The sequence below is a fragment of the Chiloscyllium punctatum genome, chromosome 3 (genome assembly GCF_047496795.1).
Source record: "Chiloscyllium punctatum isolate Juve2018m chromosome 3, sChiPun1.3, whole genome shotgun sequence".
NCBI classification, from domain to species: domain Eukaryota; kingdom Metazoa; phylum Chordata; class Chondrichthyes; order Orectolobiformes; family Hemiscylliidae; genus Chiloscyllium; species Chiloscyllium punctatum.
The window spans coordinates 26,032,348-26,058,179 of NC_092741.1; the positions used below are offsets into that span (position 1 = coordinate 26,032,348).

Genomic DNA, 25,832 nt, shown 5'->3' on the forward strand with positions numbered 1-25,832 from the left:
TCATATTGAATGGTGGTGCAGGCTCCAAGGGCAGAATGGCCAACTCCTGCACCTATTGTCTATTGCCCTCCTTTCCTGACTGCCAGCCGCAGACAGCGTGCAGCCCCAATCCCTTTCTTTCCCTCTTTCTTGCTGATTTTGGCAGCGCTCCGCTCTCCTCCCCTCCCTGTCTCCTGCCTGCAGCGGCAGCAAAAATAACCTGTCGCTGCATTGCGTGCGTGGCCCAACACGAGTGCAGAGGGGTGACTTGAGCAGCCCCTGCTGGCGGAAAAAGCCTACTGCACCTGGTATTCCCAGGCGGTCTCCCATCCAAGTACTAACCAGGCCTGAGTCTGCTTAGCTTCCGAGATCAGACGAGATCGGGCGTTTTCAGACTAGTATGGCCGTAGGCGCTGGCCCCTGCCTTTTCTCCCCACTTCAAGGCGTGCTGGCCAGCCACATTTTCTTTGCTGCTCTTTCTCTTGATCCCCTTTGGTTTTTTTTTCTCTCTTTTCTCTTTGCTCTTCCTCCTCCGTGCGTGCTTCCCTCCCTCCCTCCCTCCCTCCAGCTAGCCCTTGCCCACCAGGCTCCTGTCGTCTCCCACATCCCCACACAGGCCGACTGCAAGACCTCCCCCTGCTTCATAGGGCTGCAGCCTGCATTCTCTCATCCTTCCACACTCCTCCACGCCTCCATTTCGGAATGGCAGGCAGTGACCAGTGGGGTACCGCAGGGATCAGTACTGGGACCGCAGCTTTTTACAATATATGTTCATGATATAGAAGATGCTATTAGCAATAACATTAGCAAATTTGCTGATGATACTGAGCTGGGTGGCAGGGTGAAATGTGATGAGGATGTTAGGAGATTACCGGGTGACCTGGACAAGTTAGGTGAGTGGTCAGATGCATGGCAGATACACTTTAATGTGGATAAATGGATGCTTATCCACTTTGGTGGCAAGAACACGAAGGCAGATTACTACCTAAATGGAATCAATTTCGGTCAAGGGACAGTACCGAGAGATCTGGGGGTTCTTGTACACCACTCAATGAAGGTAAGCATGCAGGTACAGCAGGTAGTGAAGAAGGCTAATAGCATGCTGGCCCTCATAACAAGAGGGATCGAGTACAGAAGCAAAGAGGTTCTTCTGCAGGTGTACAGGGCCCTGGTGAGACCACACCTGGAGTACTGTGTGCAGTTCTGGTCTCCAAATTTGAGGAGAGACATTCCGGCTATTGAGGGAGTGCAGCGTAGGTTGACGAGGTCAATTCCTGGAATGGCGGGATTACCTTACACTGAAAGACTGGAGCGACTGGGCTCGTGTACCCTTGAGTTTAGAAGACTGAGAGGGGATCTGGTTGAGACATATAAGATTATCAAAGGATTGGACACTCTGGCGGCAGGAAACGTGAGTGCCGAAACAGAGGACACAGCTTAAAAATACGGGGTAGACCGTTTAGGACAGAGATGAGGAGAAACGTCTTCACCCAGAGAGTGGTGGCTGTGTGGAATGCTCTGCCCCAGAGGGCAGTGGAGGCCCAGTCTCTGGATTCATTGAAGAAAGAGTTGGACAGAGCTCTCAAGGATAGTGGAATCAAGGCTTATGGAGATAAGGCAGGAACAGGATACTGATTAAGGATGATCAGCCATGATCATATTGAATGGTGGTGCAGGCTCCAAGGGCAGAATGGCCAACTCCTGCACCTATAGTCTATTGCCCTCCTTTCCTGACTGCCAGCCGCAGACAGCGTGCAGCCCCAATCCCTTTCTTTCTCTCTTTCTTGCTGATTTTGGCAGCGCTCCGCTCTCCTCCCCTCCCTGTCTCCTGCCTGCAGCGGCAGCAAAAATAACCTGTCGCTGCATTGCGTGCTTGGCCCAACACGAGTGCAGAGGGGTGACTTGAGCAGCCCCTGCTGGCGGAAAAAGCCTACTGCACCTGGTATTCCCAGGCGGTCTCCCATCCAAGTACTAACCAGGCCTGAGTCTGCTTAGCTTCCGAGATCCGACGAGATCGGGCGTTTTCAGACTAGTATGGCCGTAGGCGCTGGCCCCTGCCTTTTCTCCCCACTTCAAGGCGTGCTGGCCAGCCACATTTTCTTTGCTGCTCTTTCTCTTGATCCCCTTTGTTTTTTTTTTCTCTCTTTTCTCTTTGCTCTTCCTCCTCCGTGCGTGCTTCCCTCCCTCCCTCCCTCCCTCCAGCTAGCCCTTGCCCACCAGGCTCCTGTCGTCTCCCACATCCCCACACAGGCCGACTGCAAGACCTCCCCCTGCTTCATAGGGCTGCAGCCTGCATTCTCTCATCCTTCCACACTCCTCCACGCCTCCATTTCGGAATGGCAGGCAGTGACCAGTGGGGTACCGCAGGGATCAGTACTGGGACCGCAGCTTTTTACAATATATGTTCATGATATAGAAGATGCTATTAGCAATAACATTAGCAAATTTGCTGATGATACTGAGCTGGGTGGCAGGGTGAAATGTGATGAGGATGTTAGGAGATTACCGGGTGACCTGGACAAGTTAGGTGAGTGGTCAGATGCATGGCAGATGCACTTTAATGTGGATAAATGGATGCTTATCCACTTTGGTGGCAAGAACAGGAAGGCAGATTACTACCTAAATGGAATCAATTTCGGTCAAGGGACAGTACCGAGAGATCTGGGGGTTCTTGTACACCACTCAATGAAGGTAAGCATGCAGGTACAGCAGGTAGTGAAGAAGGCTAATAGCATGCTGGCCTTCATAACAAGAGGGATCGAGTACAGAAGCAAAGAGGTTCTTCTGCAGGTGTACAGGGCCCTGGTGAGACCACACCTGGAGTACTGTGTGCAGTTCTGGTCTCCAAATTTGAGGAGAGACATTCCGGCTATTGAGGGAGTGCAGCGTAGGTTGACGAGGTCAATTCCTGGAATGGCGGGATTACCTTACACTGAAAGACTGGAGCGACTGGGCTCGTGTACCCTTGAGTTTAGAAGACTGAGAGGGGATCTGGTTGAGACATATAAGATTATCAAAGGATTGGACACTCTGGCGGCAGGAAACGTGAGTGCCGAAACAGAGGACACAGCTTAAAAATACGGGGTAGACCGTTTAGGACAGAGATGAGGAGAAACGTCTTCACCCAGAGAGTGGTGGCTGTGTGGAATGCTCTGCCCCAGAGGGCAGTGGAGGCCCAGTCTCTGGATTCATTGAAGAAAGAGTTGGACAGAGCTCTCAAGGATAGTGGAATCAAGGCTTATGGAGATAAGGCAGGAACAGGATACTGATTAAGGATGATCAGCCATGATCATATTGAATGGTGGTGCAGGCTCCAAGGGCAGAATGGCCAACTCCTGCACCTATTGTCTATTGCCCTCCTTTCCTGACTGCCAGCCGCAGACAGCGTGCAGCCCCAATCCCTTTCTTTCCCTCTTTCTTGCTGATTTTGGCAGCGCTCCGCTCTCCTCCCCTCCCTGTCTCCTGCCTGCAGCGGCAGCAAAAATAACCTGTCGCTGCATTGCGTGCGTGGCCCAACACGAGTGCAGAGGGGTGACTTGAGCAGCCCCTGCTGGCGGAAAAAGCCTACTGCACCTGGTATTCCCAGGCGGTCTCCCATCCAAGTACTAACCAGGCCTGAGTCTGCTTAGCTTCCGAGATCAGACGAGATCGGGCGTTTTCAAACTAGTATGGCCATAGGCGCTGGCCCCTGCCTTTTCTCCCCACTTCAAGGCGTGCTGGCCAGCCACATTTTCTTTGCTGCTCTTTCTCTTGATCCCCTTTGTTTTTTTTTTCTCTCTTTTCTCTTTGCTCTTCCTCCTCCGTGCGTGCTTCCCTCCCTCCCTCCCTCCCTCCAGCTAGCCCTTGCCCACCAGGCTCCTGTCGTCTCCCACATCCCCACACAGGCCGACTGCAAGACCTCCCCCTGCTTCATAGGGCTGCAGCCTGCATTCTCTCATCCTTCCACACTCCTCCACGCCTCCATTTCGGAATGGCAGGCAGTGACCAGTGGGGTACCGCAGGGATCAGTACTGGGACCGCAGCTTTTTACAATATATGTTCATGATATAGAAGATGCTATTAGCAATAACATTAGCAAATTTGCTGATGATACTGAGCTGGGTGGCAGGGTGAAATGTGATGAGGATGTTAGGAGATTACCGGGTGACCTGGACAAGTTAGGTGAGTGGTCAGATGCATGGCAGATGCACTTTAATGTGGATAAATGGATGCTTATCCACTTTGGTGGCAAGAACACGAAGGCAGATTACTACCTAAATGGAATCAATTTCGGTCAAGGGACAGTACCGAGAGATCTGGGGGTTCTTGTACACCACTCAATGAAGGTAAGCATGCAGGTACAGCAGGTAGTGAAGAAGGCTAATAGCATGCTGGCCTTCATAACAAGAGGGATCGAGTACAGAAGCAAAGAGGTTCTTCTGCAGGTGTACAGGGCCCTGGTGAGACCACACCTGGAGTACTGTGTGCAGTTCTGGTCTCCAAATTTGAGGAGAGACATTCCGGCTATTGAGGGAGTGCAGCGTAGGTTGACGAGGTCAATTCCTGGAATGGCGGGATTACCTTACACTGAAAGACTGGAGCGACTGGGCTCGTGTACCCTTGAGTTTAGAAGACTGAGAGGGGATCTGGTTGAGACATATAAGATTATCAAAGGATTGGACACTCTGGCGGCAGGAAACGTGAGTGCCGAAACAGAGGACACAGCTTAAAAATACGGGGTAGACCGTTTAGGACAGAGATGAGGAGAAACGTCTTCACCCAGAGAGTGGTGGCTGTGTGGAATGCTCTGCCCCAGAGGGCAGTGGAGGCCCAGTCTCTGGATTCATTGAAGAAAGAGTTGGACAGAGCTCTCAAGGATAGTGGAATCAAGGCTTATGGAGATAAGGCAGGAACAGGATACTGATTAAGGATGATCAGCCATGATCATATTGAATGGTGGTGCAGGCTCCAAGGGCAGAATGGCCAACTCCTGCACCTATTGTCTATTGCCCTCCTTTCCTGACTGCCAGCCGCAGACAGCGTGCAGCCCCAATCCCTTTCTTTCCCTCTTTCTTGCTGATTTTGGCAGCGCTCCGCTCTCCTCCCCTCCCTGTCTCCTGCCTGCAGCGGCAGCAAAAATAACCTGTCGCTGCATTGCGTGCGTGGCCCAACACGAGTGCAGAGGGGTGACTTGAGCAGCCCCTGCTGGCGGAAAAAGCCTACAGCACCTGGTATTCCCAGGCGGTCTCCCATCCAAGTACTAACCAGGCCTGAGTCTGCTTAGCTTCCGAGATCAGACGAGATCGGGCGTTTTCAGACTAGTATGGCCGTAGGCGCTGGCCCCTGCCTTTTCTCCCCACTTCAAGGCGTGCTGGCCAGCCACATTTTCTTTGCTGCTCTTTCTCTTGATCCCCTTTGGTTTTTTTTTCTCTCTTTTCTCTTTGCTCTTCCTCCTCCGTGCGTGCTTCCCTCCCTCCCTCCCTCCCTCCAGCTAGCCCTTGCCCACCAGGCTCCTGTCGTCTCCCACATCCCCACACAGGCCGACTGCAAGACCTCCCCCTGCTTCATAGGGCTGCAGCCTGCATTCTCTCATCCTTCCACACTCCTCCACGCCTCCATTTCGGAATGGCAGGCAGTGACCAGTGGGGTACCGCAGGGATCAGTACTGGGACCGCAGCTTTTTACAATATATGTTCATGATATAGAAGATGCTATTAGCAATAACATTAGCAAATTTGCTGATGATACTGAGCTGGGTGGCAGGGTGAAATGTGATGAGGATGTTAGGAGATTACCGGGTGACCTGGACAAGTTAGGTGAGTGGTCAGATGCATGGCAGATACACTTTAATGTGGATAAATGGATGCTTATCCACTTTGGTGGCAAGAACACGAAGGCAGATTACTACCTAAATGGAATCAATTTCGGTCAAGGGACAGTACCGAGAGATCTGGGGGTTCTTGTACACCACTCAATGAAGGTAAGCATGCAGGTACAGCAGGTAGTGAAGAAGGCTAATAGCATGCTGGCCCTCATAACAAGAGGGATCGAGTACAGAAGCAAAGAGGTTCTTCTGCAGGTGTACAGGGCCCTGGTGAGACCACACCTGGAGTACTGTGTGCAGTTCTGGTCTCCAAATTTGAGGAGAGACATTCCGGCTATTGAGGGAGTGCAGCGTAGGTTGACGAGGTCAATTCCTGGAATGGCGGGATTACCTTACACTGAAAGACTGGAGCGACTGGGCTCGTGTACCCTTGAGTTTAGAAGACTGAGAGGGGATCTGGCTGAGACATATAAGATTATCAAAGGATTGGACACTCTGGCGGCAGGAAACGTGAGTGCCGAAACAGAGGACACAGCTTAAAAATACGGGGTAGACCGTTTAGGACAGAGATGAGGAGAAACGTCTTCACCCAGAGAGTGGTGGCTGTGTGGAATGCTCTGCCCCAGAGGGCAGTGGAGGCCCAGTCTCTGGATTCATTGAAGAAAGAGTTGGACAGAGCTCTCAAGGATAGTGGAATCAAGGCTTATGGAGATAAGGCAGGAACAGGATACTGATTAAGGATGATCAGCCATGATCATATTGAATGGTGGTGCAGGCTCCAAGGGCAGAATGGCCAACTCCTGCACCTATTGTCTATTGCCCTCCTTTCCTGACTGCCAGCCGCAGACAGCGTGCAGCCCCAATCCCTTTCTTTCCCTCTTTCTTGCTGATTTTGGCAGCGCTCCGCTCTCCTCCCCTCCCTGTCTCCTGCCTGCAGCGGCAGCAAAAATAACCTGTCGCTGCATTGCGTGCGTGGCCCAACACGAGTGCAGAGGGGTGACTTGAGCAGCCCCTGCTGGCGGAAAAAGCCTACTGCACCTGGTATTCCCAGGCGGTCTCCCATCCAAGTACTAACCAGGCCTGAGTCTGCTTAGCTTCCGAGATCAGACGAGATCGGGCGTTTTCAGACTAGTATGGCCATAGGCGCTGGCCCCTGCCTTTTCTCCCCACTTCAAGGCGTGCTGGCCAGCCACATTTTCTTTGCTGCTCTTTCTCTTGATCCCCTTTGGTTTTTTTTTCTCTCTTTTCTCTTTGCTCTTCCTCCTCCGTGCGTGCTTCCCTCCCTCCCTCCCTCCCTCCCTCCAGCTAGCCCTTGCCCACCAGGCTCCTGTCGTCTCCCACATCCCCACACAGGCCGACTGCAAGACCTCCCCCTGCTTCATAGGGCTGCAGCCTGCATTCTCTCATCCTTCCACACTCCTCCACGCCTCCATTTCGGAATGGCAGGCAGTGACCAGTGGGGTACTGCAGGGATCAGTACTGGGACCGCAGCTTTTTACAATATATGTTCATGATATAGAAGATGCTATTAGCAATAACATTAGCAAATTTGCTGATGATACTGAGCTGGGTGGCAGGGTGAAATGTGATGAGGATGTTAGGAGATTACCGGGTGACCTGGACAAGTTAGGTGAGTGGTCAGATGCATGGCAGATGCACTTTAATGTGGATAAATGGATGCTTATCCACTTTGGTGGCAAGAACACGAAGGCAGATTACTACCTAAATGGAATCAATTTCGGTCAAGGGACAGTACCGAGAGATCTGGGGGTTCTTGTACACCACTCAATGAAGGTAAGCATGCAGGTACAGCAGGTAGTGAAGAAGGCTAATAGCATGCTGGCCTTCATAACAAGAGGGATCGAGTACAGAAGCAAAGAGGTTCTTCTGCAGGTGTACAGGGCCCTGGTGAGACCACACCTGGAGTACTGTGTGCAGTTCTGGTCTCCAAATTTGAGGAGAGACATTCCGGCTATTGAGGGAGTGCAGCGTAGGTTGACGAGGTCAATTCCTGGAATGGCGGGATTACCTTACACTGAAAGACTGGAGCGACTGGGCTCGTGTACCCTTGAGTTTAGAAGACTGAGAGGGGATCTGGTTGAGACATATAAGATTATCAAAGGATTGGACACTCTGGCGGCAGGAAACGTGAGTGCCGAAACAGAGGACACAGCTTAAAAATACGGGGTAGACCGTTTAGGACAGAGATGAGGAGAAACGTCTTCACCCAGAGAGTGGTGGCTGTGTGGAATGCTCTGCCCCAGAGGGCAGTGGAGGCCCAGTCTCTGGATTCATTGAAGAAAGAGTTGGACAGAGCTCTCAAGGATAGTGGAATCAAGGCTTATGGAGATAAGGCAGGAACAGGATACTGATTAAGGATGATCAGCCATGATCATATTGAATGGTGGTGCAGGCTCCAAGGGCAGAATGGCCAACTCCTGCACCTATTGTCTATTGCCCTCCTTTCCTGACTGCCAGCCGCAGACAGCGTGCAGCCCCAATCCCTTTCTTTCCCTCTTTCTTGCTGATTTTGGCAGCGCTCCGCTCTCCTCCCCTCCCTGTCTCCTGCCTGCAGCGGCAGCAAAAATAACCTGTCGCTGCATTGCGTGCGTGGCCCAACACGAGTGCAGAGGGGTGACTTGAGCAGCCCCTGCTGGCGGAAAAAGCCTACTGCACCTGGTATTCCCAGGCGGTCTCCCATCCAAGTACTAACCAGGCCTGAGTCTGCTTAGCTTCCGAGATCAGACGAGATCGGGTGTTTTCAGACTAGTATGGCCATAGGCGCTGGCCCCTGCCTTTTCTCCCCACTTCAAGGCGTGCTGGCCAGCCACATTTTCTTTGCTGCTCTTTCTCTTGATCCCCTTTGTTTTTTTTTTCTCTCTTTTCTCTTTGCTCTTCCTCCTCCGTGCGTGCTTCCCTCCCTCCCTCCCTCCCTCCAGCTAGCCCTTGCCCACCAGGCTCCTGTCGTCTCCCACATCCCCACACAGGCCGACTGCAAGACCTCCCCCTGCTTCATAGGGCTGCAGCCTGCATTCTCTCATCCTTCCACACTCCTCCACGCCTCCATTTCGGAATGGCAGGCAGTGACCAGTGGGGTACCGCAGGGATCAGTACTGGGACCGCAGCTTTTTACAATATATGTTCATGATATAGAAGATGCTATTAGCAATAACATTCGCAAATTTGCTGATGATACTGAGCTGGGTGGCAGGGTGAAATGTGATGAGGATGTTAGGAGATTACCGGGTGACCTGGACAAGTTAGGTGAGTGGTCAGATGCATGGCAGATGCACTTTAATGTGGATAAATGGATGCTTATCCACTTTGGTGGCAAGAACAGGAAGGCAGATTACTACCTAAATGGAATCAATTTCGGTCAAGGGACAGTACCGAGAGATCTGGGGGTTCTTGTACACCACTCAATGAAGGTAAGCATGCAGGTACAGCAGGTAGTGAAGAAGGCTAATAGCATGCTGGCCTTCATAACAAGAGGGATCGAGTACAGAAGCAAAGAGGTTCTTCTGCAGGTGTACAGGGCCCTGGTGAGACCACACCTGGAGTACTGTGTGCAGTTCTGGTCTCCAAATTTGAGGAGAGACATTCCGGCTATTGAGGGAGTGCAGCGTAGGTTGACGAGGTCAATTCCTGGAATGGCGGGATTACCTTACACTGAAAGACTGGAGCGACTGGGCTCGTGTACCCTTGAGTTTAGAAGACTGAGAGGGGATCTGGTTGAGACATATAAGATTATCAAAGGATTGGACACTCTGGCGGCAGGAAACGTGAGTGCCGAAACAGAGGACACAGCTTAAAAATACGGGGTAGACCGTTTAGGACAGAGATGAGGAGAAACGTCTTCACCCAGAGAGTGGTGGCTGTGTGGAATGCTCTGCCCCAGAGGGCAGTGGAGGCCCAGTCTCTGGATTCATTGAAGAAAGAGTTGGACAGAGCTCTCAAGGATAGTGGAATCAAGGCTTATGGAGATAAGGCAGGAACAGGATACTGATTAAGGATGATCAGCCATGATCATATTGAATGGTGGTGCAGGCTCCAAGGGCAGAATGGCCAACTCCTGCACCTATTGTCTATTGCCCTCCTTTCCTGACTGCCAGCCGCAGACAGCGTGCAGCCCCAATCCCTTTCTTTCCCTCTTTCTTGCTGATTTTGGCAGCGCTCCGCTCTCCTCCCCTCCCTGTCTCCTGCCTGCAGCGGCAGCAAAAATAACCTGTCGCTGCATTGCGTGCGTGGCCCAACACGAGTGCAGAGGGGTGACTTGAGCAGCCCCTGCTGGCGGAAAAAGCCTACTGCACCTGGTATTCCCAGGCGGTCTCCCATCCAAGTACTAACCAGGCCTGAGTCTGCTTAGCTTCCGAGATCAGACGAGATTGGGCGTTTTCAGACTAGTATGGCCGTAGGCGCTGGCCCCTGCCTTTTCTCCCCACTTCAAGGCGTGCTGGCCAGCCACATTTTCTTTGCTGCTCTTTCTCTTGATCCCCTTTGGTTTTTTTTTCTCTCTTTTCTCTTTGCTCTTCCTCCTCCGTGCGTGCTTCCCTCCCTCCCTCCCTCCCTCCAGCTAGCCCTTGCCCACCAGGCTCCTGTCGTCTCCCACATCCCCACACAGGCCGACTGCAAGACCTCCCCCTGCTTCATAGGGCTGCAGCCTGCATTCTCTCATCCTTCCACACTCCTCCACGCCTCCATTTCGGAATGGCAGGCAGTGACCAGTGGGGTACCGCAGGGATCAGTACTGGGACCGCAGCTTTTTACAATATATGTTCATGATATAGAAGATGCTATTAGCAATAACATTAGCAAATTTGCTGATGATACTGAGCTGGGTGGCAGGGTGAAATGTGATGAGGATGTTAGGAGATTACCGGGTGACCTGGACAAGTTAGGTGAGTGGTCAGATGCATGGCAGATACACTTTAATGTGGATAAATGGATGCTTATCCACTTTGGTGGCAAGAACACGAAGGCAGATTACTACCTAAATGGAATCAATTTCGGTCAAGGGACAGTACCGAGAGATCTGGGGGTTCTTGTACACCACTCAATGAAGGTAAGCATGCAGGTACAGCAGGTAGTGAAGAAGGCTAATAGCATGCTGGCCCTCATAACAAGAGGGATCGAGTACAGAAGCAAAGAGGTTCTTCTGCAGGTGTACAGGGCCCTGGTGAGACCACACCTGGAGTACTGTGTGCAGTTCTGGTCTCCAAATTTGAGGAGAGACATTCCGGCTATTGAGGGAGTGCAGCGTAGGTTGACGAGGTCAATTCCTGGAATGGCGGGATTACCTTACACTGAAAGACTGGAGCGACTGGGCTCGTGTACCCTTGAGTTTAGAAGACTGAGAGGGGATCTGGCTGAGACATATAAGATTATCAAAGGATTGGACACTCTGGCGGCAGGAAACGTGAGTGCCGAAACAGAGGACACAGCTTAAAAATACGGGGTAGACCGTTTAGGACAGAGATGAGGAGAAACGTCTTCACCCAGAGAGTGGTGGCTGTGTGGAATGCTCTGCCCCAGAGGGCAGTGGAGGCCCAGTCTCTGGATTCATTGAAGAAAGAGTTGGACAGAGCTCTCAAGGATAGTGGAATCAAGGCTTATGGAGATAAGGCAGGAACAGGATACTGATTAAGGATGATCAGCCATGATCATATTGAATGGTGGTGCAGGCTCCAAGGGCAGAATGGCCAACTCCTGCACCTATTGTCTATTGCCCTCCTTTCCTGACTGCCAGCCGCAGACAGCGTGCAGCCCCAATCCCTTTCTTTCCCTCTTTCTTGCTGATTTTGGCAGCGCTCCGCTCTCCTCCCCTCCCTGTCTCCTGCCTGCAGCGGCAGCAAAAATAACCTGTCGCTGCATTGCGTGCGTGGCCCAACACGAGTGCAGAGGGGTGACTTGAGCAGCCCCTGCTGGCGGAAAAAGCCTACTGCACCTGGTATTCCCAGGCGGTCTCCCATCCAAGTACTAACCAGGCCTGAGTCTGCTTAGCTTCCGAGATCAGACGAGATCGGGCGTTTTCAGACTAGTATGGCCATAGGCGCTGGCCCCTGCCTTTTCTCCCCACTTCAAGGCGTGCTGGCCAGCCACATTTTCTTTGCTGCTCTTTCTCTTGATCCCCTTTGGTTTTTTTTTCTCTCTTTTCTCTTTGCTCTTCCTCCTCCGTGCGTGCTTCCCTCCCTCCCTCCCTCCAGCTAGCCCTTGCCCACCAGGCTCCTGTCGTCTCCCACATCCCCACACAGGCCGACTGCAAGACCTCCCCCTGCTTCATAGGGCTGCAGCCTGCATTCTCTCATCCTTCCACACTCCTCCACGCCTCCATTTCGGAATGGCAGGCAGTGACCAGTGGGGTACCGCAGGGATCAGTACTGGGACCGCAGCTTTTTACAATATATGTTCATGATATAGAAGATGCTATTAGCAATAACATTAGCAAATTTGCTGATGATACTGAGCTGGGTGGCAGGGTGAAATGTGATGAGGATGTTAGGAGATTACCGGGTGACCTGGACAAGTTAGGTGAGTGGTCAGATGCATGGCAGATGCACTTTAATGTGGATAAATGGATGCTTATCCACTTTGGTGGCAAGAACACGAAGGCAGATTACTACCTAAATGGAATCAATTTCGGTCAAGGGACAGTACCGAGAGATCTGGGGGTTCTTGTACACCACTCAATGAAGGTAAGCATGCAGGTACAGCAGGTAGTGAAGAAGGCTAATAGCATGCTGGCCTTCATAACAAGAGGGATCGAGTACAGAAGCAAAGAGGTTCTTCTGCAGGTGTACAGGGCCCTGGTGAGACCACACCTGGAGTACTGTGTGCAGTTCTGGTCTCCAAATTTGAGGAGAGACATTCCGGCTATTGAGGGAGTGCAGCGTAGGTTGACGAGGTCAATTCCTGGAATGGCGGGATTACCTTACACTGAAAGACTGGAGCGACTGGGCTCGTGTACCCTTGAGTTTAGAAGACTGAGAGGGGATCTGGTTGAGACATATAAGATTATCAAAGGATTGGACACTCTGGCGGCAGGAAACGTGAGTGCCGAAACAGAGGACACAGCTTAAAAATACGGGGTAGACCGTTTAGGACAGAGATGAGGAGAAACGTCTTCACCCAGAGAGTGGTGGCTGTGTGGAATGCTCTGCCCCAGAGGGCAGTGGAGGCCCAGTCTCTGGATTCATTGAAGAAAGAGTTGGACAGAGCTCTCAAGGATAGTGGAATCAAGGCTTATGGAGATAAGGCAGGAACAGGATACTGATTAAGGATGATCAGCCATGATCATATTGAATGGTGGTGCAGGCTCCAAGGGCAGAATGGCCAACTCCTGCACCTATTGTCTATTGCCCTCCTTTCCTGACTGCCAGCCGCAGACAGCGTGCAGCCCCAATCCCTTTCTTTCCCTCTTTCTTGCTGATTTTGGCAGCGCTCCGCTCTCCTCCCCTCCCTGTCTCCTGCCTGCAGCGGCAGCAAAAATAACCTGTCGCTGCATTGCGTGCGTGGCCCAACACGAGTGCAGAGGGGTGACTTGAGCAGCCCCTGCTGGCGGAAAAAGCCTACTGCACCTGGTATTCCCAGGCGGTCTCCCATCCAAGTACTAACCAGGCCTGAGTCTGCTTAGCTTCCGAGATCAGACGAGATCGGGCGTTTTCAGACTAGTATGGCCGTAGGCGCTGGCCCCTGCCTTTTCTCCCCACTTCAAGGCGTGCTGGCCAGCCACATTTTCTTTGCTGCTCTTTCTCTTGATCCCCTTTGTTTTTTTTTTCTCTCTTTTCTCTTTGCTCTTCCTCCTCCGTGCGTGCTTCCCTCCCTCCCTCCCTCCAGCTAGCCCTTGCCCACCAGGCTCCTGTCGTCTCCCACATCCCCACACAGGCCGACTGCAAGACCTCCCCCTGCTTCATAGGGCTGCAGCCTGCATTCTCTCATCCTTCCACACTCCTCCACGCCTCCATTTCGGAATGGCAGGCAGTGACCAGTGGGGTACCGCAGGGATCAGTACTGGGACCGCAGCTTTTTACAATATATGTTCATGATATAGAAGATGCTATTAGCAATAACATTAGCAAATTTGCTGATGATACTGAGCTGGGTGGCAGGGTGAAATGTGATGAGGATGTTAGGAGATTACCGGGTGACCTGGACAAGTTAGGTGAGTGGTCAGATGCATGGCAGATGCACTTTAATGTGGATAAATGGATGCTTATCCACTTTGGTGGCAAGAACACGAAGGCAGATTACTACCTAAATGGAATCAATTTCGGTCAAGGGACAGTACCGAGAGATCTGGGGGTTCTTGTACACCACTCAATGAAGGTAAGCATGCAGGTACAGCAGGTAGTGAAGAAGGCTAATAGCATGCTGGCCTTCATAACAAGAGGGATCGAGTACAGAAGCAAAGAGGTTCTTCTGCAGGTGTACAGGGCCCTGGTGAGACCACACCTGGAGTACTGTGTGCAGTTCTGGTCTCCAAATTTGAGGAGAGACATTCCGGCTATTGAGGGAGTGCAGCGTAGGTTGACGAGGTCAATTCCTGGAATGGCGGGATTACCTTACACTGAAAGACTGGAGCGACTGGGCTTGTGTACCCTTGAGTTTAGAAGACTGAGAGGGGATCTGGTTGAGACATATAAGATTATCAAAGGATTGGACACTCTGGCGGCAGGAAACGTGAGTGCCGAAACAGAGGACACAGCTTAAAAATACGGGGTAGACCGTTTAGGACAGAGATGAGGAGAAACGTCTTCACCCAGAGAGTGGTGGCTGTGTGGAATGCTCTGCCCCAGAGGGCAGTGGAGGCCCAGTCTCTGGATTCATTGAAGAAAGAGTTGGACAGAGCTCTCAAGGATAGTGGAATCAAGGCTTATGGAGATAAGGCAGGAACAGGATACTGATTAAGGATGATCAGCCATGATCATATTGAATGGTGGTGCAGGCTCCAAGGGCAGAATGGCCAACTCCTGCACCTATTGTCTATTGCCCTCCTTTCCTGACTGCCAGCCGCAGACAGCGTGCAGCCCCAATCCCTTTCTTTCCCTCTTTCTTGCTGATTTTGGCAGCGCTCCGCTCTCCTCCCCTCCCTGTCTCCTGCCTGCAGCGGCAGCAAAAATAACCTGTCGCTGCATTGCGTGCGTGGCCCAACACGAGTGCAGAGGGGTGACTTGAGCAGCCCCTGCTGGCGGAAAAAGCCTACTGCACCTGGTATTCCCAGGCGGTCTCCCATCCAAGTACTAACCAGGCCTGAGTCTGCTTAGCTTCCGAGATCAGACGTTTTCAGACTAGCATGGCCATAGGCGCTGGCCCCTGCCTTTTCTCCCCACTTCAAGGCGTGCTGGCCAGCCACATTTTCTTTGCTGCTCTTTCTCTTGATCCCCTTTGGTTTTTTTTTCTCTCTTTTCTCTTTGCTCTTCCTCCTCCGTGCGTGCTTCCCTCCCTCCCTCCCTCCCTCCAGCTAGCCCTTGCCCACCAGGCTCCTGTCGTCTCCCACATCCCCACACAGGCCGACTGCAAGACCTCCCCCTGCTTCATAGGGCTGCAGCCTGCATTCTCTCATCCTTCCACACTCCTCCACGCCTCCATTTCGGAATGGCAGGCAGTGACCAGTGGGGTACCGCAGGGATCAGTACTGGGACCGCAGCTTTTTACAATATATGTTCATGATATAGAAGATGCTATTAGCAATAACATTCGCAAATTTGCTGATGATACTGAGCTGGGTGGCAGGGTGAAATGTGATGAGGATGTTAGGAGATTACCGGGTGACCTGGACAAGTTAGGTGAGTGGTCAGATGCATGGCAGATGCACTTTAATGTGGATAAATGGATGCTTATCCACTTTGGTGGCAAGAACAGGAAGGCAGATTACTACCTAAATGGAATCAATTTCGGTCAAGGGACAGTACCGAGAGATCTGGGGGTTCTTGTACACCACTCAATGAAGGTAAGCATGCAGGTACAGCAGGTAGTGAAGAAGGCTAATAGCATGCTGGCCTTCATAACAAGAGGGATCGAGTACAGAAGCAAAGAGGTTCTTCTGCAGGTGTACAGGGCCCTGGTGAGACCACACCTGGAGTACTGTGTGCAGTTCTGGTCTCCAAATTTGAGGAGAGACATTCCGGCTATTGAGGGAGTGCAGCGTAGGTTGACGAGGTCAATTCCTGGAATGGCGGGATTACCTTACACTGAAAGACTGGAGCGACTGGGCTCGTGTACCCTTGAGTTTAGAAGACTGAGAGGGGATCTGGTTGAGACATATAAGATTATCAAAGGATTGGACACTCTGGCGGCAGGAAACGTGAGTGCCGAAACAGAGGACACAGCTTAAAAATACGGGGTAGACCGTTTAGGACAGAGATGAGGAGAAACGTCTTCACCCAGAGAGTGGTGGCTGTGTGGAATGCTCTGCCCCAGAGGGCAGTGGAGGCCCAGTCTCTGGATTCATTGAAGAAAGAGTTGGACAGAGCTCTCAAGGATAGTGGAATCAAGGCTTATGGAGATAAGGCAGGAACAGGATACTGATTAAGGATGATCAGCCATGATCATATTGAATGGTGGTGCAGGCTCCAAGGGCAGAATGGCCAACTCCTGCACCTATTGTCTATTGCCCTCCTTTCCTGACTGCCAGCCGCAGACAGCGTGCAGCCCCAATCCCTTTCTTTCCCTCTTTCTTGCTGATTTTGGCAGCGCTCCGCTCTCCTCCCCTCCCTGTCTCCTGCCTGCAGCGGCAGCAAAAATAACCTGTCGCTGCATTGCGTGCGTGGCCCAACACGAGTGCAGAGGGGTGACTTGAGCAGCCCCTGCTGGCGGAAAAAGCCTACTGCACCTGGTATTCCCAGGCGGTCTCCCATCCAAGTACTAACCAGGCCTGAGTCTGCTTAGCTTCCGAGATCAGACGAGATCGGGCGTTTTCAGACTAGTATGGCCGTAGGCGCTGGCCCCTGCCTTTTCTCCCCACTTCAAGGCGTGCTGGCCAGCCACATTTTCTTTGCTGCTCTTTCTCTTGATCCCCTTTGGTTTTTTTTTCTCTCTTTTCTCTTTGCTCTTCCTCCTCCGTGCGTGCTTCCCTCCCTCCCTCCCTCCCTCCAGCTAGCCCTTGCCCACCAGGCTCCTGTCGTCTCCCACATCCCCACACAGGCCGACTGCAAGACCTCCCCCTGCTTCATAGGGCTGCAGCCTGCATTCTCTCATCCTTCCACACTCCTCCACGCCTCCATTTCGGAATGGCAGGCAGTGACCAGTGGGGTACCGCAGGGATCAGTACTGGGACCGCAGCTTTTTACAATATATGTTCATGATATAGAAGATGCTATTAGCAATAACATTCGCAAATTTGCTGATGATACTGAGCTGGGTGGCAGGGTGAAATGTGATGAGGATGTTAGGAGATTACCGGGTGACCTGGACAAGTTAGGTGAGTGGTCAGATGCATGGCAGATGCACTTTAATGTGGATAAATGGATGCTTATCCACTTTGGTGGCAAGAACAGGAAGGCAGATTACTACCTAAATGGAATCAATTTCGGTCAAGGGACAGTACCGAGAGATCTGGGGGTTCTTGTACACCACTCAATGAAGGTAAGCATGCAGGTACAGCAGGTAGTGAAGAAGGCTAATAGCATGCTGGCCTTCATAACAAGAGGGATCGAGTACAGAAGCAAAGAGGTTCTTCTGCAGGTGTACAGGGCCCTGGTGAGACCACACCTGGAGTACTGTGTGCAGTTCTGGTCTCCAAATTTGAGGAGAGACATTCCGGCTATTGAGGGAGTGCAGCGTAGGTTGACGAGGTCAATTCCTGGAATGGCGGGATTACCTTACACTGAAAGACTGGAGCGACTGGGCTCGTGTACCCTTGAGTTTAGAAGACTGAGAGGGGATCTGGTTGAGACATATAAGATTATCAAAGGATTGGACACTCTGGCGGCAGGAAACGTGAGTGCCGAAACAGAGGACACAGCTTAAAAATACGGGGTAGACCGTTTAGGACAGAGATGAGGAGAAACGTCTTCACCCAGAGAGTGGTGGCTGTGTGGAATGCTCTGCCCCAGAGGGCAGTGGAGGCCCAGTCTCTGGATTCATTGAAGAAAGAGTTGGACAGAGCTCTCAAGGATAGTGGAATCAAGGCTTATGGAGATAAGGCAGGAACAGGATACTGATTAAGGATGATCAGCCATGATCATATTGAATGGTGGTGCAGGCTCCAAGGGCAGAATGGCCAACTCCTGCACCTATTGTCTATTGCCCTCCTTTCCTGACTGCCAGCCGCAGACAGCGTGCAGCCCCAATCCCTTTCTTTCCCTCTTTCTTGCTGATTTTGGCAGCGCTCCGCTCTCCTCCCCTCCCTGTCTCCTGCCTGCAGCGGCAGCAAAAATAACCTGTCGCTGCATTGCGTGCGTGGCCCAACACGAGTGCAGAGGGGTGACTTGAGCAGCCCCTGCTGGCGGAAAAAGCCTACTGCACCTGGTATTCCCAGGCGGTCTCCCATCCAAGTACTAACCAGGCCTGAGTCTGCTTAGCTTCCGAGATCAGACGAGATCGGGCGTTTTCAGACTAGTATGGCCGTAGGCGCTGGCCCCTGCCTTTCCTCCCCACTTCAAGGCGTGCTGGCCAGCCACATTTTCTTTGCTGCTCTTTCTCTTGATCCCCTTTGTTTTTTTTTTCTCTCTTTTCTCTTTGCTCTTCCTCCTCCGTGCGTGCTCACTTCCCTCCCTCCCTCCCTCCAGCTAGCCCTTGCCCACCAGGCTCCTGTTGTCTCCCACATCCCCACACAGGCCGACTGCAAGACCTCCCCCTGCTTCATAGGGCTGCAGCCTGCATTCTCTCATCCTTCCACACTCCTCCACGCCTCCATTTCGGAATGGCAGGCAGTGACCAGTGGGGTACCGCAGGGATCAGTACTGGGACCGCAGCTTTTTACAATATATGTTCATGATATAGAAGATGCTATTAGCAATAACATTCGCAAATTTGCTGATGATACTGAGCTGGGTGGCAGGGTGAAATGTGATGAGGATGTTAGGAGATTACCGGGTGACCTGGACAAGTTAGGTGAGTGGTCAGATGCATGGCAGATGCACTTTAATGTGGATAAATGGATGCTTATCCACTTTGGTGGCAAGAACAGGAAGGCAGATTACTACCTAAATGGAATCAATTTCGGTCAAGGGACAGTACCGAGAGATCTGGGGGTTCTTGTACACCACTCAATGAAGGTAAGCATGCAGGTACAGCAGGTAGTGAAGAAGGCTAATAGCATGCTGGCCTTCATAACAAGAGGGATCGAGTACAGAAGCAAAGAGGTTCTTCTGCAGGTGTACAGGGCCCTGGTGAGACCACACCTGGAGTACTGTGTGCAGTTCTGGTCTCCAAATTTGAGGAGAGACATTCCGGCTATTGAGGGAGTGCAGCGTAGGTTGACGAGGTCAATTCCTGGAATGGCGGGATTACCTTACACTGAAAGACTGGAGCGACTGGGCTCGTGTACCCTTGAGTTTAGAAGACTGAGAGGGGATCTGGTTGAGACATATAAGATTATCAAAGGATTGGACACTCTGGCGGCAGGAAACGTGAGTGCCGAAACAGAGGACACAGCTTAAAAATACGGGGTAGACCGTTTAGGACAGAGATGAGGAGAAACGTCTTCACCCAGAGAGTGGTGGCTGTGTGGAATGCTCTGCCCCAGAGGGCAGTGGAGGCCCAGTCTCTGGATTCATTGAAGAAAGAGTTGGACAGAGCTCTCAAGGATAGTGGAATCAAGGCTTATGGAGATAAGGCAGGAACAGGATACTGATTAAGGATGATCAGCCATGATCATATTGAATGGTGGTGCAGGCTCCAAGGGCAGAATGGCCAACTCCTGCACCTATTGTCTATTGCCCTCCTTTCCTGACTGCCAGCCGCAGACAGCGTGCAGCCCCAATCCCTTTCTTTCCCTCTTTCTTGCTGATTTTGGCAGCGCTCCGCTCTCCTCCCCTCCCTGTCTCCTGCCTGCAGCGGCAGCAAAAATAACCTGTCGCTGCATTGCGTGCGTGGCCCAACACGAGTGCAGAGGGGTGACTTGAGCAGCCCCTGCTGGCGGAAAAAGCCTACTGCACCTGGTATTCCCAGGCGGTCTCCCATCCAAGTACTAACCAGGCCTGAGTCTGCTTAGCTTCCGAGATCAGACAAGATCGGGCGTTTTCAGACTAGTATGGCCGTAGGCGCTGGCCCCTGCCTTTTCTCCCCACTTCAAGGCGTGCTGGCCAGCCACATTTTCTTTGCTGCTCTTTCTCTTGATCCCCTTTGGTTTTTTTTTCTCTCTTTTCTCTTTGCTCTTCCTCCTCCGTGCGTGCTTCCCTCCCTCCCTCCCTCCCTCCAGCTAGCCCTTGCCCACCAGGCTCCTGTCGTCTCCCACATCCCCACACAGGCCGACTGCAAGACCTCCCCCTGCTTCATAGGGCTGCAGCCTGCATTCTCTCATCCTTCCACACTCCTCCACGCCTCCATTTCGGAATGGCAGGCAGTGACCAGTGGGGTACCGCAGGGATCAGTACTGGGACCGCAGCTTTTTACAATATATGTTCATGATATAGAAGATGCTATTAGCAATAACATTAGCAAATTTGCTGATGATACTGAGCTGGGTGGCAGGGTGAAATGTGATGAGGATGTTAGGAGATTACCGGGTGACCTGGACAAGTTAGGTGAGTGGTCAGATGCATGGCAGATGCACTTTAATGTGGATAAATGGATGCTTATCCACTTTGGTGGCAAGAACACGAAGGCAGATTACTACCTAAATGGAATCAATTTCGGTCAAGGGACAGTACCGAGAGATCTGGGGGTTCTTGTACACCACTCAATGAAGGTAAGCATGCAGGTACAGCAGGTAGTGAAGAAGGCTAATAGCATGCTGGCCTTCATAACAAGAGGGATCGAGTACAGAAGCAAAGAGGTTCTTCTGCAGGTGTACAGGGCCCTGGTGAGACCACACCTGGAGTACTGTGTGCAGTTCTGGTCTCCAAATTTGAGGAGAGACATTCCGGCTATTGAGGGAGTGCAGCGTAGGTTGACGAGGTCAATTCCTGGAATGGCGGGATTACCTTACACTGAAAGACTGGAGCGACTGGGCTTGTGTACCCTTGAGTTTAGAAGACTGAGAGGGGATCTGGTTGAGACATATAAGATTATCAAAGGATTGGACACTCTGGCGGCAGGAAACGTGAGTGCCGAAACAGAGGACACAGCTTAAAAATACGGGGTAGACCGTTTAGGACAGAGATGAGGAGAAACGTCTTCACCCAGAGAGTGGTGGCTGTGTGGAATGCTCTGCCCCAGAGGGCAGTGGAGGCCCAGTCTCTGGATTCATTGAAGAAAGAGTTGGACAGAGCTCTCAAGGATAGTGGAATCAAGGCTTATGGAGATAAGGCAGGAACAGGATACTGATTAAGGATGATCAGCCATGATCATATTGAATGGTGGTGCAGGCTCCAAGGGCAGAATGGCCAACTCCTGCACCTATTGTCTATTGCCCTCCTTTCCTGACTGCCAGCCGCAGACAGCGTGCAGCCCCAATCCCTTTCTTTCCCTCTTTCTTGCTGATTTTGGCAGCGCTCCGCTCTCCTCCCCTCCCTGTCTCCTGCCTGCAGCGGCAGCAAAAATAACCTGTCGCTGCATTGCGTGCGTGGCCCAACACGAGTGCAGAGGGGTGACTTGAGCAGCCCCTGCTGGCGGAAAAAGCCTACTGCACCTGGTATTCCCAGGCGGTCTCCCATCCAAGTACTAACCAGGCCTGAGTCTGCTTAGCTTCCGAGATCAGACAAGATCGGGCGTTTTCAGACTAGTACGGCCGTAGGCGCTGTCCCCTGCCTTTTCTCCCCACTTCAAGGCGTGCTGGCCAGCCACATTTTCTTTGCTGCTCTTTCTCTTGATCCCCTTTGGTTTTTTTTTCTCTCTTTTCTCTTTGCTCTTCCTCCTCCGTGCGTGCTTCCCTCCCTCCCTCCCTCCCTCCAGCTAGCCCTTGCCCACCAGGCTCCTGTCGTCTCCCACATCCCCACACAGGCCGACTGCAAGACCTCCCCCTGCTTCATAGGGCTGCAGCCTGCATTCTCTCATCCTTCCACACTCCTCCACGCCTCCATTTCGGAATGGCAGGCAGTGACCAGTGGGGTACCGCAGGGATCAGTACTGGGACCGCAGCTTTTTACAATATATGTTCATGATATAGAAGATGCTATTAGCAATAACATTAGCAAATTTGCTGATGATACTGAGCTGGGTGGCAGGGTGAAATGTGATGAGGATGTTAGGAGATTACCGGGTGACCTGGACAAGTTAGGTGAGTGGTCAGATGCATGGCAGATGCACTTTAATGTGGATAAATGGATGCTTATCCACTTTGGTGGCAAGAACAGGAAGGCAGATTACTACCTAAATGGAATCAATTTCGGTCAAGGGACAGTACCGAGAGATCTGGGGGTTCTTGTACACCACTCAATGAAGGTAAGCATGCAGGTACAGCAGGTAGTGAAGAAGGCTAATAGCATGCTGGCCTTCATAACAAGAGGGATCGAGTACAGAAGCAAAGAGGTTCTTCTGCAGGTGTACAGGGCCCTGGTGAGACCACACCTGGAGTACTGTGTGCAGTTCTGGTCTCCAAATTTGAGGAGAGACATTCCGGCTATTGAGGGAGTGCAGCGTAGGTTGACGAGGTCAATTCCTGGAATGGCGGGATTACCTTACACTGAAAGACTGGAGCGACTGGGCTCGTGTACCCTTGAGTTTAGAAGACTGAGAGGGGATCTGGTTGAGACATATAAGATTATCAAAGGATTGGACACTCTGGCGGCAGGAAACGTGAGTGCCGAAACAGAGGACACAGCTTAAAAATACGGGGTAGACCGTTTAGGACAGAGATGAGGAGAAACGTCTTCACCCAGAGAGTGGTGGCTGTGTGGAATGCTCTGCCCCAGAGGGCAGTGGAGGCCCAGTCTCTGGATTCATTGAAGAAAGAGTTGGACAGAGCTCTCAAGGATAGTGGAATCAAGGCTTATGGAGATAAGGCAGGAACAGGATACTGATTAAGGATGATCAGCCATGATCATATTGAATGGTGGTGCAGGCTCCAAGGGCAGAATGGCCAACTCCTGCACCTATTGTCTATTGCCCTCCTTTCCTGACTGCCAGCCGCAGACAGCGTGCAGCCCCAATCCCTTTCTTTCCCTCTTTCTTGCTGATTTTGGCAGCGCTCCGCTCTCCTCCCCTCCCTGTCTCCTGCCTGCAGCGGCAGCAAAAATAACCTGTCGCTGCATTGCGTGCGTGGCCCAACACGAGTGCAGAGGGGTGACTTGAGCAGCCCCTGCTGGCGGAAAAAGCCTACTGCACCTGGTATTCCCAGGCGGTCTCCCATCCAAGTACTAACCAGGCCTGAGTCTGCTTAGCTTCCGAGATCAGACGAGATCGGGCGCTTTCAGACTAGTATGGCCATAGGCGCTGGCCCCTGCCTTTTCTCCCCACTTCAAGGCGTGCTGGCCAGCCACATTTTCTTTGCTGCTCTTTCTCTTGATCCCCTTTGGTTTTTTTTTCTCTCTTTTCTCTTTGCTCTTCCTCCTCCGTGCGTGCTTCCCTCCCTCCCTCCCTCCCTCCAGCTAGCCCTTGCCCACCAGGCTCCTGTCGTCTCCCACATCCCCACACAGGCCGACTGCAAGACCTCCCCCTGCTTCATAGGGCTGCAGCCTGCATTCTCTCATCCTTCCACACTCCTCCACGCCTCCATTTCGGAATGGCAGGCAGTGACCAGTGGGGTACCGCAGGGATCAGTACTGGGACCGCAGCTTTTTACAATATATGTTCATGATATAGAAGATGCTATTAGCAATAACATTCGCAAATTTGCTGATGATACTGAGCTGGGTGGCAGGGTGAAATGTGATGAGGATGTTAGGAGATTACCGGGTGACCTGGACAAGTTAGGTGAGTGGTCAGATGCATGGCAGATGCACTTTAATGTGGATAAATGGATGCTTATCCACTTTGGTGGCAAGAACACGAAGGCAGATTACTACCTAAATGGAATCAATTTCGGTCAAGGGACAGTACCGAGAGATCTGGGGGTTCTTGTACACCACTCAATGAAGGTAAGCATGCAGGTACAGCAGGTAGTGAAGAAGGCTAATAGCATGCTGGCCTTCATAACAAGAGGGATCGAGTACAGAAGCAAAGAGGTTCTTCTGCAGGTGTACAGGGCCCTGGTGAGACCACACCTGGAGTACTGTGTGCAGTTCTGGTCTCCAAATTTGAGGAGAGACATTCCGGCTATTGAGGGAGTGCAGCGTAGGTTGACGAGGTCAATTCCTGGAATGGCGGGATTACCTTACACTGAAAGACTGGAGCGACTGGGCTCGTGTACCCTTGAGTTTAGAAGACTGAGAGGGGATCTGGTTGAGACATATAAGATTATCAAAGGATTGGACACTCTGGCGGCAGGAAACGTGAGTGCCGAAACAGAGGACACAGCTTAAAAATACGGGGTAGACCGTTTAGGACAGAGATGAGGAGAAACGTCTTCACCCAGAGAGTGGTGGCTGTGTGGAATGCTCTGCCCCAGAGGGCAGTGGAGGCCCAGTCTCTGGATTCATTGAAGAAAGAGTTGGACAGAGCTCTCAAGGATAGTGGAATCAAGGCTTATGGAGATAAGGCAGGAACAGGATACTGATTAAGGATGATCAGCCATGATCATATTGAATGGTGGTGCAGGCTCCAAGGGCAGAATGGCCAACTCCTGCACCTATTGTCTATTGCCCTCCTTTCCTGACTGCCAGCCGCAGACAGCGTGCAGCCCCAATCCCTTTCTTTCCCTCTTTCTTGCTGATTTTGGCAGCGCTCCGCTCTCCTCCCCTCCCTGTCTCCTGCCTGCAGCGGCAGCAAAAATAACCTGTCGCTGCATTGCGTGCGTGGCCCAACACGAGTGCAGAGGGGTGACTTGAGCAGCCCCTGCTGGCGGAAAAAGCCTACTGCACCTGGTATTCCCAGGCGGTCTCCCATCCAAGTACTAACCAGGCCTGAGTCTGCTTAGCTTCCGAGATCAGACGAGATCGGGCGTTTTCAGACTAGTATGGCCGTAGGCGCTGGCCCCTGCCTTTTCTCCCCACTTCAAGGCGTGCTGGCCAGCCACATTTTCTTTGCTGCTCTTTCTCTTGATCCCCTTTGGTTTTTTTTTCTCTCTTTTCTCTTTGCTCTTCCTCCTCCGTGCGTGCTTCCCTCCCTCCCTCCCTCCCTCCCTCCAGCTAGCCCTTGCCCACCAGGCTCCTGTCGTCTCCCACATCCCCACACAGGCCGACTGCAAGACCTCCCCCTGCTTCATAGGGCTGCAGCCTGCATTCTCTCATCCTTCCACACTCCTCCACGCCTCCATTTCGGAATGGCAGGCAGTGACCAGTGGGGTACCGCAGGGATCAGTACTGGGACCGCAGCTTTTTACAATATATGTTCATGATATAGAAGATGCTATTAGCAATAACATTAGCAAATTTGCTGATGATACTGAGCTGGGTGGCAGGGTGAAATGTGATGAGGATGTTAGGAGATTACCGGGTGACCTGGACAAGTTAGGTGAGTGGTCAGATGCATGGCAGATGCACTTTAATGTGGATAAATGGATGCTTATCCACTTTGGTGGCAAGAACACGAAGGCAGATTACTACCTAAATGGAATCAATTTCGGTCAAGGGACAGTACCGAGAGATCTGGGGGTTCTTGTACACCACTCAATGAAGGTAAGCATGCAGGTACAGCAGGTTGTGAAGAAGGCTAATAGCATGCTGGCCTTCATAACAAGAGGGATCGAGTACAGAAGCAAAGAGGTTCTTCTGCAGGTGTACAGGGCCCTGGTGAGACCACACCTGGAGTACTGTGTGCAGTTCTGGTCTCCAAATTTGAGGAGAGACATTCCGGCTATTGAGGGAGTGCAGCGTAGGTTGACGAGGTCAATTCCTGGAATGGCGGGATTACCTTACACTGAAAGACTGGAGCGACTGGGCTCGTGTACCCTTGAGTTTAGAAGACTGAGAGG

At 51.9% G+C, this 25,832-nt stretch overlaps 15 non-coding genes and 1 pseudogene across 15 annotated transcripts; all 16 read right to left on the reverse strand.

The window, feature by feature from the left end:
- Positions 1–272: 272 nt before the first annotated feature.
- On the reverse strand, positions 273–391 carry LOC140473420 (5S ribosomal RNA). The gene has a single exon (XR_011958330.1). It is a non-coding gene; the product is annotated as a 5S ribosomal RNA (ribosomal RNA).
- Positions 392–1,906: 1,515 nt separating this feature from the next.
- LOC140475775 (5S ribosomal RNA) lies at positions 1,907–2,025 on the reverse strand. Its single transcript, XR_011960264.1, has one exon. It is a non-coding gene; the product is annotated as a 5S ribosomal RNA (ribosomal RNA).
- A 1,515-nt stretch (positions 2,026–3,540) lies between these two features.
- On the reverse strand, positions 3,541–3,659 carry LOC140468083 (5S ribosomal RNA). Its single transcript, XR_011955589.1, has one exon. It is a non-coding gene; the product is annotated as a 5S ribosomal RNA (ribosomal RNA).
- Positions 3,660–5,174: 1,515 nt separating this feature from the next.
- LOC140467471 (5S ribosomal RNA) lies at positions 5,175–5,293 on the reverse strand. Its single transcript, XR_011955473.1, has one exon. It is a non-coding gene; the product is annotated as a 5S ribosomal RNA (ribosomal RNA).
- A 1,515-nt stretch (positions 5,294–6,808) lies between these two features.
- On the reverse strand, positions 6,809–6,927 carry LOC140475756 (5S ribosomal RNA). The gene has a single exon (XR_011960246.1). It is a non-coding gene; the product is annotated as a 5S ribosomal RNA (ribosomal RNA).
- Positions 6,928–8,446: 1,519 nt separating this feature from the next.
- Positions 8,447–8,565, reverse strand: LOC140467348 (5S ribosomal RNA). The gene has a single exon (XR_011955426.1). It is a non-coding gene; the product is annotated as a 5S ribosomal RNA (ribosomal RNA).
- A 1,515-nt stretch (positions 8,566–10,080) lies between these two features.
- LOC140469214 (5S ribosomal RNA) lies at positions 10,081–10,199 on the reverse strand. The gene has a single exon (XR_011956020.1). It is a non-coding gene; the product is annotated as a 5S ribosomal RNA (ribosomal RNA).
- Positions 10,200–11,714: 1,515 nt separating this feature from the next.
- Positions 11,715–11,833, reverse strand: LOC140475757 (5S ribosomal RNA). The gene has a single exon (XR_011960247.1). It is a non-coding gene; the product is annotated as a 5S ribosomal RNA (ribosomal RNA).
- Positions 11,834–13,344: 1,511 nt separating this feature from the next.
- Positions 13,345–13,463, reverse strand: LOC140473428 (5S ribosomal RNA). The gene has a single exon (XR_011958336.1). It is a non-coding gene; the product is annotated as a 5S ribosomal RNA (ribosomal RNA).
- A 1,511-nt stretch (positions 13,464–14,974) lies between these two features.
- On the reverse strand, positions 14,975–15,083 carry LOC140472649 (5S ribosomal RNA; annotated as a pseudogene).
- Positions 15,084–16,598: 1,515 nt separating this feature from the next.
- LOC140473449 (5S ribosomal RNA) lies at positions 16,599–16,717 on the reverse strand. Its single transcript, XR_011958353.1, has one exon. It is a non-coding gene; the product is annotated as a 5S ribosomal RNA (ribosomal RNA).
- A 1,515-nt stretch (positions 16,718–18,232) lies between these two features.
- On the reverse strand, positions 18,233–18,351 carry LOC140473458 (5S ribosomal RNA). Its single transcript, XR_011958359.1, has one exon. It is a non-coding gene; the product is annotated as a 5S ribosomal RNA (ribosomal RNA).
- Positions 18,352–19,866: 1,515 nt separating this feature from the next.
- LOC140468654 (5S ribosomal RNA) lies at positions 19,867–19,985 on the reverse strand. The gene has a single exon (XR_011955794.1). It is a non-coding gene; the product is annotated as a 5S ribosomal RNA (ribosomal RNA).
- A 1,515-nt stretch (positions 19,986–21,500) lies between these two features.
- On the reverse strand, positions 21,501–21,619 carry LOC140469883 (5S ribosomal RNA). The gene has a single exon (XR_011956238.1). It is a non-coding gene; the product is annotated as a 5S ribosomal RNA (ribosomal RNA).
- A 1,515-nt stretch (positions 21,620–23,134) lies between these two features.
- On the reverse strand, positions 23,135–23,253 carry LOC140475729 (5S ribosomal RNA). The gene has a single exon (XR_011960221.1). It is a non-coding gene; the product is annotated as a 5S ribosomal RNA (ribosomal RNA).
- A 1,515-nt stretch (positions 23,254–24,768) lies between these two features.
- Positions 24,769–24,887, reverse strand: LOC140473468 (5S ribosomal RNA). Its single transcript, XR_011958360.1, has one exon. It is a non-coding gene; the product is annotated as a 5S ribosomal RNA (ribosomal RNA).
- Between the last annotated feature and the right edge of the window lie 945 nt (positions 24,888–25,832).